This window comes from Lygodium microphyllum, chromosome 21 (genome assembly GCF_053477565.2).
Source record: "Lygodium microphyllum isolate KBCC chromosome 21, Lygodium_microphyllum_v1.1.10, whole genome shotgun sequence".
Taxonomy (NCBI): Eukaryota; Viridiplantae; Streptophyta; class Polypodiopsida; order Schizaeales; family Lygodiaceae; genus Lygodium; species Lygodium microphyllum.
This window is the reverse complement of record NC_141155.1, coordinates 43,649,215-43,663,945: the sequence shown is the minus strand read 5'-3', so window position 1 is coordinate 43,663,945 and position 14,731 is coordinate 43,649,215. Positions and strand designations below refer to the sequence as shown.

Here is a 14,731-nt window from a genome sequence, read left to right as displayed (position 1 = left end):
TTTACCTAAAGATGAAGAAATTTCATGATTATTTTATGGGCTGAATTATAATGATACAATGGCTGAAATTTATACAGCCGTTCATGCAGAAAATCAAGCTGAAAATCAGTCCATACAGGTATGTACATTGGATATGTATGACATAATTCAAGAATTTGCAGATTATGAAGCTTTTGGACAGCCAAACAAGGATGAAGCAAGAGTAGAAACAAAGTATAAAGCAGTTGATAATGTGACATTCCCGATTTCTAAGCACGCATGAACCTCCTCTTAATAGGAGGTCATGAGAATAATAATTTGAAAATAAGGGATTTTTTTAAATTATTTTCCCCCTTTTTCCCCCCAGCGACTGTCGTGCTGGAGGGGAGGGGAATAGCAAGGATGACTGAGCATCCTTGCTGGATGCCTGAGGGGGGGTGAACCCATGCAGGATGCCGCGTGGGGGAGGGAGGATCCCCTCCCCTTACCTATATAAATCGTGTGGAGTGAGCGGAGGAGGGAGGCGGAAGGAGATCGCTGCCAATGTGCCGTGATGCACCGTGAGAGAGAGAGGAGAGCTATGAACTGCTGTGAAAGGGAAGGAAGGGACGTGACGTCGCCAAGTCGAGAGAGAGAGAGAGGAGAGCAACGTTGTCGTGTGTTGCGTCGTGAGGAAGAGCTGCCACCACAGAAGAACCGCCAGCTGCTGCGCCGTCGACATCCACTCGCCTAGAGCCACCAGCAAACTCCCATCTCCACGCCACGTTCGCAGTCCATAAGCTTGCAAGAAGCTTCTTGGAAGCTTCTAAGGGGGGGTTCTCTAAGCCCCCTTTTCTATTGCCTTCTCAAGTGGTTTTTTTATTACTCCCCGGTATTCTTTAAAACTTTTTCCATTGGCCCTACAAGCGGTTTTTTTTCAAACCCGGGGATTTAAGCCTTGCTCCCCTTGCATTCCACAAAACTATTTTACCCCTTCCATGGATTCCCACACTAGACGGTTTTAAGCCCCTTTTTCCCTTGAATCTTCGTAATTCCACTTTATCCCTCGGCTTTCTTTTAAAGCCCTTCTTGTGGACTCACATAAAGCCATATTAGCCAGGTTTTAACCCCTTCCCCATTGAATCTTCTTTAAGTCCACTCTACCCTCTAGAATTTAAAACCATCCTTCCCATTGTAACTCCTACAAGCCCCCCTAGCCCGGGCTTTGAAGAGAAGAAGGGGAAGCCTATGAGCCCTTCCCACCAATCACCCACAAGGCCGGCCCTAGGATTTTAGGGAAGGAGAAGAAGAACTCTAAAGCCTCCATTCTTGCAAGGCCCATTCACAAGAGCCCTTTCCACGAACATCCTCGTAAGGCCTCAATTTTTGAAACTCCATTCATAAAATCCCCATTTCCAAGAACTTTGTAGGAGCTCCATTTCCACAAACCAAGCTCCAACCCCGCAAGGCCTCCCATAAGGCCAAATTCTGCAAGCCGGTATTCTCAAGGATCCACACTTCGGAAGGGATCTCCTGCATACGAGGGAGAAGGGCACTAGATAGTATGCTTGTTTGTTGGCTCATAGGTCCCCCTCACCCTTATCGGCTAAAAAGAACTATGAAATGAGTCATCATAAGTGGTAGTCTCACTTGCCTACCAGACCTAGAAAAATTGGACTAGGAGCTCCTACTAAGCAAGGACTCCTATAGCTTCGTTTTTTATTTTCAGATATTGTCATTTATCACTTTCATATACTTCAAGACTTGATACTTAAGCATGTAAAATGAAGGGAGCTAAGCGTATTGTGACCCAAGGAAAATAGGGCATTGGTCTTAGGTCCCATCTTGTTACCCATGAACCTACCAATCTCTCGCAAGGTGATACTAAATCCTTTTCCTTTTTCTCACGTTTATTTTCACTTCAACCATCCTTATTTACTTTTCGGCTAAATGTCACCCCTAGGAAGACAAGGCATCGGCCCATGGTCTATTGACTCGTCCCCATGAACCTACCAAGCCTTTACAAGGCAATGAGTATTAGCTCTTGGAATTTTATTTCTTGAATTTTATATTTTAGGAGTTAGAACCTCTTTTTACACACCTCCATATTGTAGATAATTTTTTTCAGATATATTTATTTTTTTATCTCTTTCTTTTTTTTTGGCAAGCTTCTCTATCTACCTTTCAACAAACAAAAGCTCCTAGAAACACCTTTCTAGTAGGCAAGCAAGACAAGGTTACTAAGGCTACTCTCAAAATAAATCTTTAGATGCCTGACAATGCCTTTATAGGAGGTAGACAACTACTTAGACCTCCCCCAAAATACCAAACCAAACCCTAGGACTTCATGCCTTGACTTTCTGGTCCCTAAAAGAAGAAAAGTATCCATAAACACATATACATATATATCAGAAAGAGAAAGAATTTATAAAAGAAGAACATCACCTAGACTCAACTATAAGAAGCTTCGGTGCAATAAAATGCTCCCTCCAAGTACTCCATTGAATCTATTTAGTACATCACTAAGACAAGAAACCATTAAAACTGCACCTGCACCAAATTCATTCTTGACCCCCTTGGCCTTATGCAATTAACCAGTGCACTACAAAATAAATGGCCCTCTTGGCCTCCTAAAAATGTAGCTATAAATCACACCATTTAGCATCCTACTGCTAAAAAGAAACCCTTAACCCAGCATAAATCATACTGAAATACAACACTACACCAAGGAATGGACCACTTAGGCCCCACACTAAATGCATCAAATTATTAGCTAGCCCCCCTAAATAAATGGCAAGGGTTATCCAGAAAATATATCATTGAACAATCCTATGCATCCATAAAAGAATAGGAAGATGGTCAATCACTACGTGACTTATCACCTATACTAACCATCGGTGGTCGTAACAAGACATGTAAGCAAAGTAGTCCCCATAGTAGTCTTGGGCTAATAAGACAAGGCAATTCTAAGAATCCCTCAAGACCACAATTGAGAATATACATCCTCAACAAAGGCATAATTTTCCAATGAATCCACAAAGAGGTTCCATTGACGAGGAACTAGTTGATAAGTCATTGCCTCCAAAATCTAAAGTATATCCAAGGTTGCAGGATAATACATCCACAGAATGGGATCCCTGACACTATAAGTCACATTCAATTGGTTGATCACTAACTTTGAGTTGTCTTTTATTAACAAATGGTAAAAACCATCATGTCACGCTATATTCAACCCCATGATTGTACCATATTATTAGTAAAAGCAATGCCTAAATAAACTCCTATTTTCATGATGACTCTACGTCGTAGATCTTTAATAACCATATCAATACTCACATGTTTAGCGGGTCCGCATTGTGGGAGCTTTTGCTCAACTGCCAAGACCCACGGACTGCTTATTGTTTCAAGTGTTCCAAGCAAGCTCTAATGGCTATCTCTCACATAGCCGACGCGCACTCGATCCTAAGAGTGTACTGAGCTTACTTTGATGCCGATATGAGTTGCCTCCTCCCTTCCACACTCTGGTAGCTCCACGATCCTAGATGATAGCTCAAGCATGCTCAAGCTTCCTCCTTCTCCAAGCTCCAACCTCCATAGCAGTGCACACAAAAGAAGGAAATGGAAGAGAAGAGAAGAGAAGATGATGAAGAGCTTCACCCCCTTGATACCTCAATCCCTCTCACTCCCTCCCTCACTCTCACAAGGGCACACACACAAGAAAGGAGAGGGGAAGAAGAGGAGAAGAGAAGAGCTCTTGTTGGGCACACACCAAAGAATGAGCTTCCATTCACTTTTTGAATTTTATATATACAAACCCTAAAACCCCATGGGCACCCATCCTTTTTTACATGACCGGTCATTGTGGCAAGGTCCCTTTTTCTAATTCTCTCTTTTTGCTTAGTGCCCTAGGCCTATATTCAGCTATTCTTTTACAAGTGGCACAGGAGGGAGCCTGGTGCTCTTTTACAAAAGTTTTTTGGATTTTTTGAGGCGCCTTTTATTTAAAACTATGCTTTTGGCCCCGACTTAGATTTGGAGTCCACCTGCATGTCCTTGCTCCTTTTCCATCTTCTTTATGCTTTTTCATTCGCCTTTCTTTATTTTCGGCTTGGGGTTTACATTACCCCCCTCCAAGATGGGTGCCAATCCCATGGCACTCTTGTCGACTGTTGGTGGGTGAAGAGGCAGTCAACAGAGCAGTGATGTGGGGCCAGGGCATCATGTAGGCTCCGATGCTCGTGGAAGCATGGGAGGAAGGTTGGGTGGAGAAGTAACGGATGTTGACGGGGGCCTCCGAAGTTGGTGGGTGGGCGCGGTGGTGGTGCTTGGAAGAACAGGGGGTAGTGTGCCCCGTAAGGAGGGGGATGTTTATCTTAGTGTGCAGTGTGAGTGGCTCAGGGTGACAGGTCTAACCATAGGCGAGTGGCCTCCCTAGGTATGTCCTACCCTTGTTGGGCCCTAAGCATGCAGTGGGGAGCAAAAAAGAGGCAAGAGGATTAGGAGTGGAGTCGGCTGACCGAAGCCACCGAGCACGCCTAACTTGAGGACCCCTAGGTGCGGTGATTGTGCTTTATGTGGTTCGCAGAATGAAGTGAGTTGTTTGGCTTATTCCATGCATAGGGAAGCATAGGTATTCAATGTGTAGGGAGAGTTTTTTAGTAGGAGAGTTTTTTTTTTTTGGGTCAGTACCTAATCTTCCTTGTCTGATGGAGGCGAAGGGGGTCAGATGGATTTGCTAAAAAATTAGCAGATTTGCATGTACGCTTTGAGGTTCATGTAGACGTGGAGAGAGGTGGTAGAAAGGAAGGGGTGGTTACACCTAGTAAACTGGCTATCGTTCATGTCTTCTAGGAGAGCTAGGCAAAAGGAGGGAAGTAGGCTAGCTCTCATCATTAGGCGTGCTATAGCACAACTATCAATAGCATTGGGGTCAAAAAAAAGGGGAGGCAAGCCACTTTCTTGTGGTGTCGGATCTTGCTTGAGTAATAACTTAAGAAGCCTAAGGTAATTGCATGTAATTATAAAGGCGGGATCTGGACAAAAGGAGAAGTCTGTGAGAAAGTACGTCATGGAGTCACTTAGGCTTCCTAAATAAAAAAGGAGGGCATGCTCGAAGGAGGTGGCGTTGGAGTTGTAGATGATGGGGAAGTCATGCCACCCGTGGAGGGTGGCAACAAAATCCACGCCTACCCTATGAGGATACGTCATGAATGTGGGGTCGTTCCTCTCGTAGGGTAGGGTGTTGCAAAATGCCATCCAGGCAAGCATGTTAATATCGCATACTCGCCTTCTCCAGAGAGGTTGGCAGTTGTAGCCCCTTACAATGTGTGGTACCTCGAACACCTTGTCTTGCCAAAACTCTGCTTCCTCTGTGCCCCACAAAGTGGGGGTCTTTGCCTTGTCTTCCAGCCATTTTGGGCCTAGCCAGCTGCCAGCTGGAATCACCTCCTCCATTACCTTAATTGGCAGGACCCTTCTCAGGCTGTTAGGCATGAGGAAACTGAAAGTAAAAGGGTCCTTTTCATTTCGTGCTATTTCCAAATTACCAGTTCCGCATGGAATTGCATTGGGAGGTTATCGGGGCATGGTGGGAGGGATGCAGATGGCCACACGATTGGTTTGGCTCGCAACTATCTTCTGGTTTCTTCCACTAATTTTCTCCGTCGCTTCTTCAGTGTGGTTTGTCTATCCGGGTGCAGGTCAAGTCGCTGTTGTTCCTAGTCATGCGGCGAGGGGGGTTGTGGGATTATTTCTTTGCTGGTATTTTTTATGACAAATTCAATGTCAGTATCCTCCCCCTGCCGGTCATCTAGTTGTGCTCCTTCCTTAAAGGTGAGTGCATCCGCCTCTTAGGGGGTTAGGTCGGCCAATAGAAGGTACTTTTGTTGTTCCTCTAAGCCCAGCCTAACCTCTACAGGTTGGGGTGGCATCTGTAGCCCTGCATGCAGGGCTGTACATGCGATGCTCAGTTTCTTCTGCACCACCTCCAATGACTCCTTTCCCTCCGGCCAGGTTGTGTCCAATAATATGTTGAGGAAGGTCTGTTGTTGGGCAGTGAAGGCTATCTGGGCGGCGTCCGCTTTGCTTTCTGCCAAGATTTTTGCTTTTTCCACCATAGCAAGGCCCCGCGCGAGTGCCTTCACCCGTTTCTCATTCTTCTTGGCCCACTCCTTGGCCCTTCTATTTATTCCTTCCATGCTCTCCCCCTGTTTTTGTGCTAGGGTTACGAGCTTCTGCTCCTGGGCTTTGAGTTCTTTGCTCATACTCTCGTGCTCTTTCCTTCCGAGATGTAATTGATCGGTCATGGACTCAATCTCTTTTCACTATTGCTCCTTCTCTTGTATTCTCTCCTCTTCTTTGGCATTTAGTTCCTTCATTATCTGCTCAATGTTGGCAGTTTCCACCTCCAGTTTCCCATGTTGCATCAGGAGGATCTTCTACTCTCGCTGCATCTGCACAAGTTCTTGATTCTCGTCCTCAAGCTGCTATTTGTAGCTTTCTTCCATTTCTTCTTTTGCTTTCAATTATTGCTTGAGATCAAGTATTTGACGTTGTTGCATGGCTATGATGCGGGGTTTCTCCAGTTGGAAGGTGGCCAATGACTCTTTCTCTTCCCACCAACTCAGCCATCGCCATTCTCTTTTCCTCCTTCACTTTCTCCAATTCGAAGAGCAGCTCGGTAACATATTCGTCATAACTGGCTGGTGGCGTCATCGTTGCGTGGGTGGGGGTGGTTGAGGCCTCCACATGTGGGCGCTTCTGGTCCTGCCTTGATTCTGCATTCGCGGCTGGCCTTTTTTGCCCCGTGGCCATGGTTTCTATGCGCTTTGCTTGGGCCATTTCTTTATTGATGAAGTATTGCATCCATGCCACAAGGTTTGAAACCTCCATGCTGGTGGGGATGCTAGGGGTGAGCATAACGGGTTCAATGGAGGGTGCCATGAGGGTGGGGATAGGATGGAGGGGTGCTTTGCCTTTGCCTTCCGGGACTGTGGGCGGCGCGGCTTCTAGTGCCTGCGCGCTAGAGCTAGGCCTTTCTTCCCACAGCTGGCTCTAGGCTTTTGGATCATCCGCCCTGCATTGTTGCTCGATGGACTGGCGTGTGGCCTCGACCAAGTCCTCCTCTTCCTTTCTTCTTAATTCCTATTCTTTCTCTGCAGCTCTTCGTTGCCTTTCTTTTTCGGCCTTTCTGTATTCTTCCTCTAGTTTCTCCTTTTCTTCCTGCTCCTCTCTTTTTCTCTTTTCAACCTCCTGCTTTGACGCCTTTTTAGACTGCTTGACTTGCTCTGTTGCTTCTTCTTCTTCCTGCCTTCTCTTCTTCTCCCTCTCCTCGGCCTTCCTGAGGGATTGTCTTTTTGCTTTTTTCAAATCTTTCTTTTCCTTCCTGCGGCCTTCATCAGGTTTCTTTTTCTTCTGCGTTGTCTTCTTCTTGGTCTCCTTGACCTGCTTTTTGCTTGATCGCTCTTCTTGCCCCTGTCCTTCCTTATCGCTCTCAGTCCTGTTGCTGGACCTCTCCTGGTCCTGCTAAGGGGGTGACCTATCGAGTGTTTCCCCTTCCCCCTCTTCTGCATTCGGCATCTCTTTCACAGCCTTCTGGATGATTGCTGTTAAGATGCTTCCATAGGCGATGAACAAGGCCTTGGACGATGCCTTTTTTCTTTCTGCTGCCTTAGATACTAGAGACTCTCCTCCTATGGGCATGCTTCCTAAAGCCAGTGCCTTAGCCGTCTGGTCGATCATTTTACACACATAGCCATTCCAATAGACTTCATGCAGGGTATGAGCTGCCACATTCTCCAATATCGGTACACTGATTAGCTGCATCAATGCGTTGCAGTGCTGGCTGGAAAAGAGTGCATATACCAGTTCTTCTAGCAATCTCCAACATGGCATACACATCTCTTTTCTGCTTCTTTCTCATCCCTAGCATGGCGTACACATCTCTTTTCTGCTTCTTTTCTATTTTGAGTTCTAGTCCTAGTGCCTTTTCCACCAAGGTGGGGGTTAAGCGAACCAGTACTTGCTTGGCGTTTTGTCCCCTTCCCATTGTGACAGTGCCGCATTTGTTGTCAGGGTCGTAAGACCTGAGAAATTCCACGCATCTTGTGTGCTCGGGTTCTTGTGCAAATCTTTCCAGGTACCTGGTGAAGTTGCAGTTTTTAATGAATCTCTTGGCCGCCTCTTCCTTGGCCCCACCTATCCTTCTATGTTGTGAATGGTTCGGAATTCTAGTTGGTTGTAGGTGCAGCTCTCCAGGGTGATGCTGTATTGCGCTCTCTCTTCTTCCGTGAATGGAAGCCGGTGGGCATGGTCTTGTTGTGACATTTTTCATTCTTGTCATGAACCCCATTTTCCATTAGTTCTTCCAAATTGACAATACAAAAACATCCTAGACTAAAAAGGAAAAATTTACGTGTTTATTGAATGGAAGCCTTAAAATCCTATCCCACGCGAAGCCCCCCTTTTCAGCTTTGAATTTTTGCCTTTTATTAAAGTTCTCTTGTCATTTTTCTACTTTGCTTGTTGCCTACGTGCTTAGCCTTTTGCTTGACTTTTGCGAATTTTAATTGATCTCTTGATTCTGTTTTTAATTGATCTCTTGATGCTCCTTACTCTCATTTCCCTCCCAGGAGATGCTAATAGTTTCACCGGTGGTCGTGTGGACTATTCCATCGTGCACCCTTGCTGAAAGGTGCATCAATACAAATGTTGCCTATGGTGAGGTGAATGCATTGCGACTCATAATTGATGTGGCAACGAGTTTGCTTCTTGAAGGTTCTCCCTAGCAACGTCTCCATGCCTGCATCCTTGGTGCTTGGCAGCACATAGAAGATCATTGATACAGTTTTGATCTCGATAGAAACGGCAGCCCTGCACTTGCGAGGAGTGCATAGGAGCAGTTTCCATATGGGTTCAACTTGGTGTTAGTGGCGTGTAGTGGTGGTTTTCCAAGTTGGGTCCAACAGTCGTGAGTTAGGACATTGAAGTCCACTCCCTCATCAATTAAGGCATTGAGGATGCATGTCCGCTTGGTAGTGACCGTGATGTGCAGGTACGCAGGTTCTACAACTTCCTCCTCCGCGTTGTCGATTTCGGTGATGGTGGCTACATGGACGTTGACTGGAGGTTCCAACATTGATGATTCATGCAGCAAAGGATGCACGGGCGGATAGTATTTCTTGATACCGCTGATTGAAGAAGCCAATTCCGTCGCCGGCTATAGTCTCGAGCTCGACGTTGCCTGTTCAGCTGATTGCACGAACCCTGAAAGGTCCAAGACCCCGAAACTTCATTTTTTTCTTGTGCCCCTTGACTGAGTATAGGAGCACTAGGTCACCTTGTTCGAAGTCACGTTGCTTGACATGTTTGTCAAACCAGATCTTGCGTCGTGCCTTCTTGCATATGAGTGTGTGAATGGCTAGGAGGCGGGTCTCCGAGAGACGTTCGAGTTCTACTAGTAATTACGTCCATGCTTCCTTTCCTTCCCATCGCTCCTAAAGCCCAATTCGTAGGCTAGGCACAAAAGTTTCTACGGGGAGAATTGCTTCGGTTCCGTAGGTGGGCCTAAAGGGGGTCTCTCCGATGGCTGTTTTGTAAATTGTGCATTAAGCCCACAAGGTAGCCATTAGCTTGCTATCCCAGTCACTGCATGAGGCCGAGACTACCTTGGTTAGGATGTTGACAAGAATATTATTGGTGGATTCTGCGTTGTCGTTTGCTTGAGGGTAGTATGGGGAGGATTTTCGATGGATAATTAGGAAGGTGGATAGGAGATGAGTTATCACTTCATTGATAAAGTGTGTCCCCTAGTCACTAACTAGTTCGATGGGGCATCCAAATCGTGAGATCACCTGCTCCCATAAGAACTTACCAGTCGTTTGAGCATCGTTATTTCGTATCACTCTCGCTTCTGCCCACTTTGTTAGGGTCTCGCTAACATTTTTTCACAATGCTTAACAAATTGTGCAACATCGTGGAACAGCGTCGACCACCATAGTTGAGCTTGTAACACCTTGCGGGCTGTTGTCTCTCCGCAAAAGTGTCCCCCCACAATCCCACTGTGTGCCTCTGAGAGCACGTCGTGCATCTCATGCTCACACACGCACCTGCGCATCAATCCATCTTGCCCTAAGCAATACAGCTGGCCTGCTATCACTGGTAGGGTTGGATTTTGAGAATGAGTTGCCTTAGTCTTGCGTTTTCCATTGGTCATTCCGGTAGTCCGTGCTCCAGCAGTTGGACTATGTCATCTGCCCAATACGGTGTTAAATCGGCTTTGAATAAATCCCTCCCATTGGAGAGGTTAAAGAGGTGGGCGTTTGGCAATTCATCTGTGATGCCTTCGCGAGCGGGTTCCCTTGTGGGGATACATGACATATGATCAGCCATGTAGTGATGTTTCCCTTTCCATAAAACCACTAAGAAGTCAAAATCCAAGAGCAAAAGGAGCCACCGAGTGATCCGTCACAGAGCGCAAGGTTTGTTCACTAGGTATAGCAAGACTTGGTGGTCTACGAAGAAGGTAAAGGGTGTAGCCAATAGATAATGCCGGAACTTCTTCATAGTAAACACCATGAGAAAGCCCTCTCTTTCGGTCGTTGAGTAATTCATTTCTGTCTCCATCAGTTGTCGGCTTGCAAAGCTCACTAGATAGTCTAGGTTGTGCTTGCCAGGCTGGCACAACACTGCCCCCACCGCGATTTTAGAAGCATCGATATGCACCTAGAAGGCTATGGTCCAGTTCGGGGCTCATAGAATTGGTGCTATGGTTAGAGCCTTCTTCAGCTCTTTGTATACGCATTGGCAGACTTCAGTCCATTCAAAGACAATTAGCAGTTTGCACAAAGGTCTTGCTAACAATGCATAATTCAACACAAACCGTTGATAGCATCCCGTATGGCCTAAGAAGCATTGAAATCCCCTGTAGTTGGTTGGTGGAGGTCGACAATAGCCCTGACCTTCGAGAAGTCAGTGGCAATACCGTTCTTTGATACCACATGGCCGAGGATGGATCCATGTTTCACCCAAAATTGGCATTTCAAGGGGTTCAGGGAGAGACGATATAGGCGACACCGATCAAAGACTGCTTGTACTTTGTTCAAGTGTTCCATCCAATTCGAGTGAATGCAGAGGTTGTCGACAAAGACTTGTAACTCCTTGCGAAGCTTGTCTTTAAATATGGTGCACATGAGATGTTGGAAGGTGGCAGGAGCATTAGTCAACCCGAAGGGCATGACTATGTACGCAAAGATGCCCCACTCGATACGGAGGCGGTCTTATGCTTGTTGGCAGGATGCACTTGCACCTGGTTGTATCCTAAGAAGCCATCCAGGAAACTGTAGGCCTCTTTGCCTGCCACTCTTTCAAGCATGTGCTTGGTGTATGATAATGGATAGTTATCCCTCTTAATAACAGCGTTCACCTTTTTATAATTGATGCACACTCTAATTATTCCATTTTTCTTCATCACAATGACTATGCGTGATACCCAGTCCGTGTGCTCAATTTTGTAAATGAATCTTCCTTTCATCAGCTTAACAATTTCTTCCTTGACAGTGTGAGCATTGTCAAAGGATTTGCCAAAGCAAAGCAAAGTCGTGTCTACAGAAGACCTTGACTAATTTCACGATAGAAGATCAAGCAAGTGAATGAATTCAAATCTGATATGACTGCAATTGCTTCCTGTGATGTTGATCAATTGGAAAGATCAATAATGTTCATGGTCATACACAACCTTTTGTATTGAGTGAATCAGCAATCCTTCATCAACAAGAAGTACACACAGCAGTCTTATTCACTGATATGAATTTTTTCTATCATATATCAATATGTTTTTTGGCAACTCTGGTACAATCTCAGTTCTGCATGGTATATATCATGTGTTTGCTGTAAATTTGCTTCATTTCACAAGCAATTCCAATACTTGCAGGGCAATAGTAATAGAACGGAATATATGGGATTTTAATTAGAATAGAAGCATTCCTCATGAGCTAGGTAACCTACAGAAGCTTGAATACTTATCCCTCAGAAACAACTTCATAAGGGGATCAATTCCAAGTTCTTTACAAAACTGCACAGCTTTAGGAGACCTAGATCTGAGCTTCAATTTCATAAGCGGAGGCTTTTCCACTTGGGTCAAAGACACTGCATCTCTAGAAGATCTTATCTTAAGCGAAAACTATTTGGGTGGAGCTATATCAGTTGGCCTTAAAAACCTGACCAAACTCCGGAATCTTGACATCTCAAGGAATCAGTTTACAGGGGCAATACCAGCTGATTTGGGAGAGCTAGTGGCCATGTCAGATCCACATCTGAACCAGCAATTCTTATTTTACCCCGACTTTGAGGATTATGGATCACCAGGGAATGCTTACGAGTATTCGAAAGGCATGCAGGCAAATATGACGATTGTGCTGCGATTCTACACACACTTGGATTTGTCTAGCAATGCACTGAATGGGAGCATTCCGGCATCACTGGGGCACTTTGGCATTGTAGCAGCTCGATAATCTTCTTTTAGTCTTAGTCTTTGTCACTTCCACTGTTTACTTCTTCATCTCCTACAGCAGCTTCATCATCTTCAACGATGTTTTCTTCGGCCACCGTCACTTTCTGTCTTCCACTTTATTCTGTAATAGCTTGTCTCCTTCTCGATCGTCGTTGATCTCTCTTCCTTTTCAATAGATCCACTCAACTTTGCACACCTTTTTATCCGCTTCAGCTCTTCCTCCCTTCAGTGTCCTGCTCCTCGCATCTGCCTGATGAATGATTGACAGAAGCACCTTTCTTACAGCTGCATCTGCCTCCAGATTTTTTTCCACAACATAAGCATGAATTCGTCTTGCCTCATCAAATGCTCTCATGCCAATGCAAGCTTTTTATGATAGGAAGTATAGAACCCACTATCTGGTAGCATTCCTCTCCAACACCTAATTCCCATCATTCCGTTCCAAGTCCAAGCATCCCTCCTTTCCAGGACCGTATCCAGATGGATTGATGCAACCAATCCCCAGCCTATATCAAGCCCCAGCCTATTTCCAGCCCCAGCCTATTTGCGTTCTTGCTTTTTCTCCCCTCTCTATTCCATACAACACGCAGCTTTTTGTTTACAGAAAAGCGGCCCTTTCATCTGCACTACCGATCCTTTTTTATTCCATCCACAATTTTGGCTTTTCGTAGCAGTTGTGTGGTTCTGAATGATGCATCATCTTTGATAAAACTCCACCATAGCATTGTCAAGGGTATAGTGGTTGCATGCCAAAGAGAGTGAGCATCAAAAGCACCCCATACAGGGGGGGGAACACAAACCACAGTTTGAATCTTGCACGATGGCGAATATATCAAGCCAATAATAATTTTTTATTATCAGCATGATGTCCATTATGTCTTCAGCATTTATTTAACTTGGTTCTTCCTGACTGAGTGACTGGTCATATAGAGTAGGCAATTCCAGAGACAGAGCACTTGTCTCCTTACAAAACACACGAAGTTCATTTACACAAATGTCCAAGTAAAGCTTTCTGGTCTTCTGAATATCAGTATCAAACTTGATAAATGCATATGGTCTTGCAACGGTGTCAACAATGGTCCCCTGTTTGATCTTCCTGTAAACTGCTTTCAAATCATTAGGAATCTGTCAAACTTTCTGTATAAAACCATCTTCAACTCTAAGTTCCAAATTCCCATGTCAATCAGATCATTCAGAAGATGCTTGTTCACAACCACAAATTCACCACTAAGTACTCTTCAGCTGTGTATATTTGAGGTATATGATTTAAAACACTCATTATTGTCAAGTATCTGACTTGAAAACACATCCCAGAAATCATCACAACCAATAATCATAAACTCGTCTTCTTCAGTCTCATCAACAAAGCTTGTCTCAATTCTGGCTCTGCACTGAGAATACAGTTCATGCCCTCCTTTAATCCCTTGATATGCCAGTCTCTAATGGCTCTTGCAACATTGATCTGTCCATTTAGATATCCATCATCCTCAAAGCCTCCAAGGAACTCTATTCACCATCTTTTAAGTGAACATGAGGCCATATGATCCCTTGTTATATCAATGGCCTTGCCCTTCCTGCAGAGGACAGCTCTACAATCTCCTGCATTGGCCATAAACAACTCTCTTCCGAACACTAAGACAGTTAAATCTGTTGAGCCAAATGACAAGCCATGATTAATTGAACAAGCTTCTGCAAATGCTATCTCAGTCTGCAGAAAGGCATGATAGACAGCCTTTTCTATTGCAATTGGAAATGCCACATCTTCAACAATGTAATTGAGTAACTTGTCTTTGACAAACTCTGCTACTATGGTCATCCTCCAGGATGCCTTTCTCTATTAAACATGCTCCTTCAAGAGAACTTGCAACTTTGAATGTCAACAAGTAGGTGACTTTGTTTGGTTTAATGCCTGCAATCAGTGTTGTCCAGGATACGACATCTTGATCTAACATATTGTCAAATACTTCTTGGGCTTTTCCAAGCATACCAGATTTTGCATACATGTCAACCAGAGCATTATTGATAAATTCCTCTTGCTCCAAACCCTCTTCACTATACTACCTACGCAGAAAAAAAGTATAATCACAACAACTAAATATGTACAAAGTATCAAATCCCACACACAACTTTTGGGTGGTTTTCACACCTTGAATGCGCAGCAATACGACATCCACCCCCTCTAATCCTGTGCATCCTCCGGATGGGCCAACTACCCATGATCGTTATCATCAAGATGCACAAACAGATCAATCTCTTCATTATGCA

General features: G+C 44.8%; 1 pseudogene; it reads right to left on the bottom strand.

The window, feature by feature from the left end:
- Positions 1 to 13,357: 13,357 nt before the first annotated feature.
- LOC148017945 (putative protein phosphatase 2C 57 pseudogene) lies at positions 13,358 to 14,282 on the bottom strand (annotated as a pseudogene).
- Between the last annotated feature and the right edge of the window lie 449 nt (positions 14,283 to 14,731).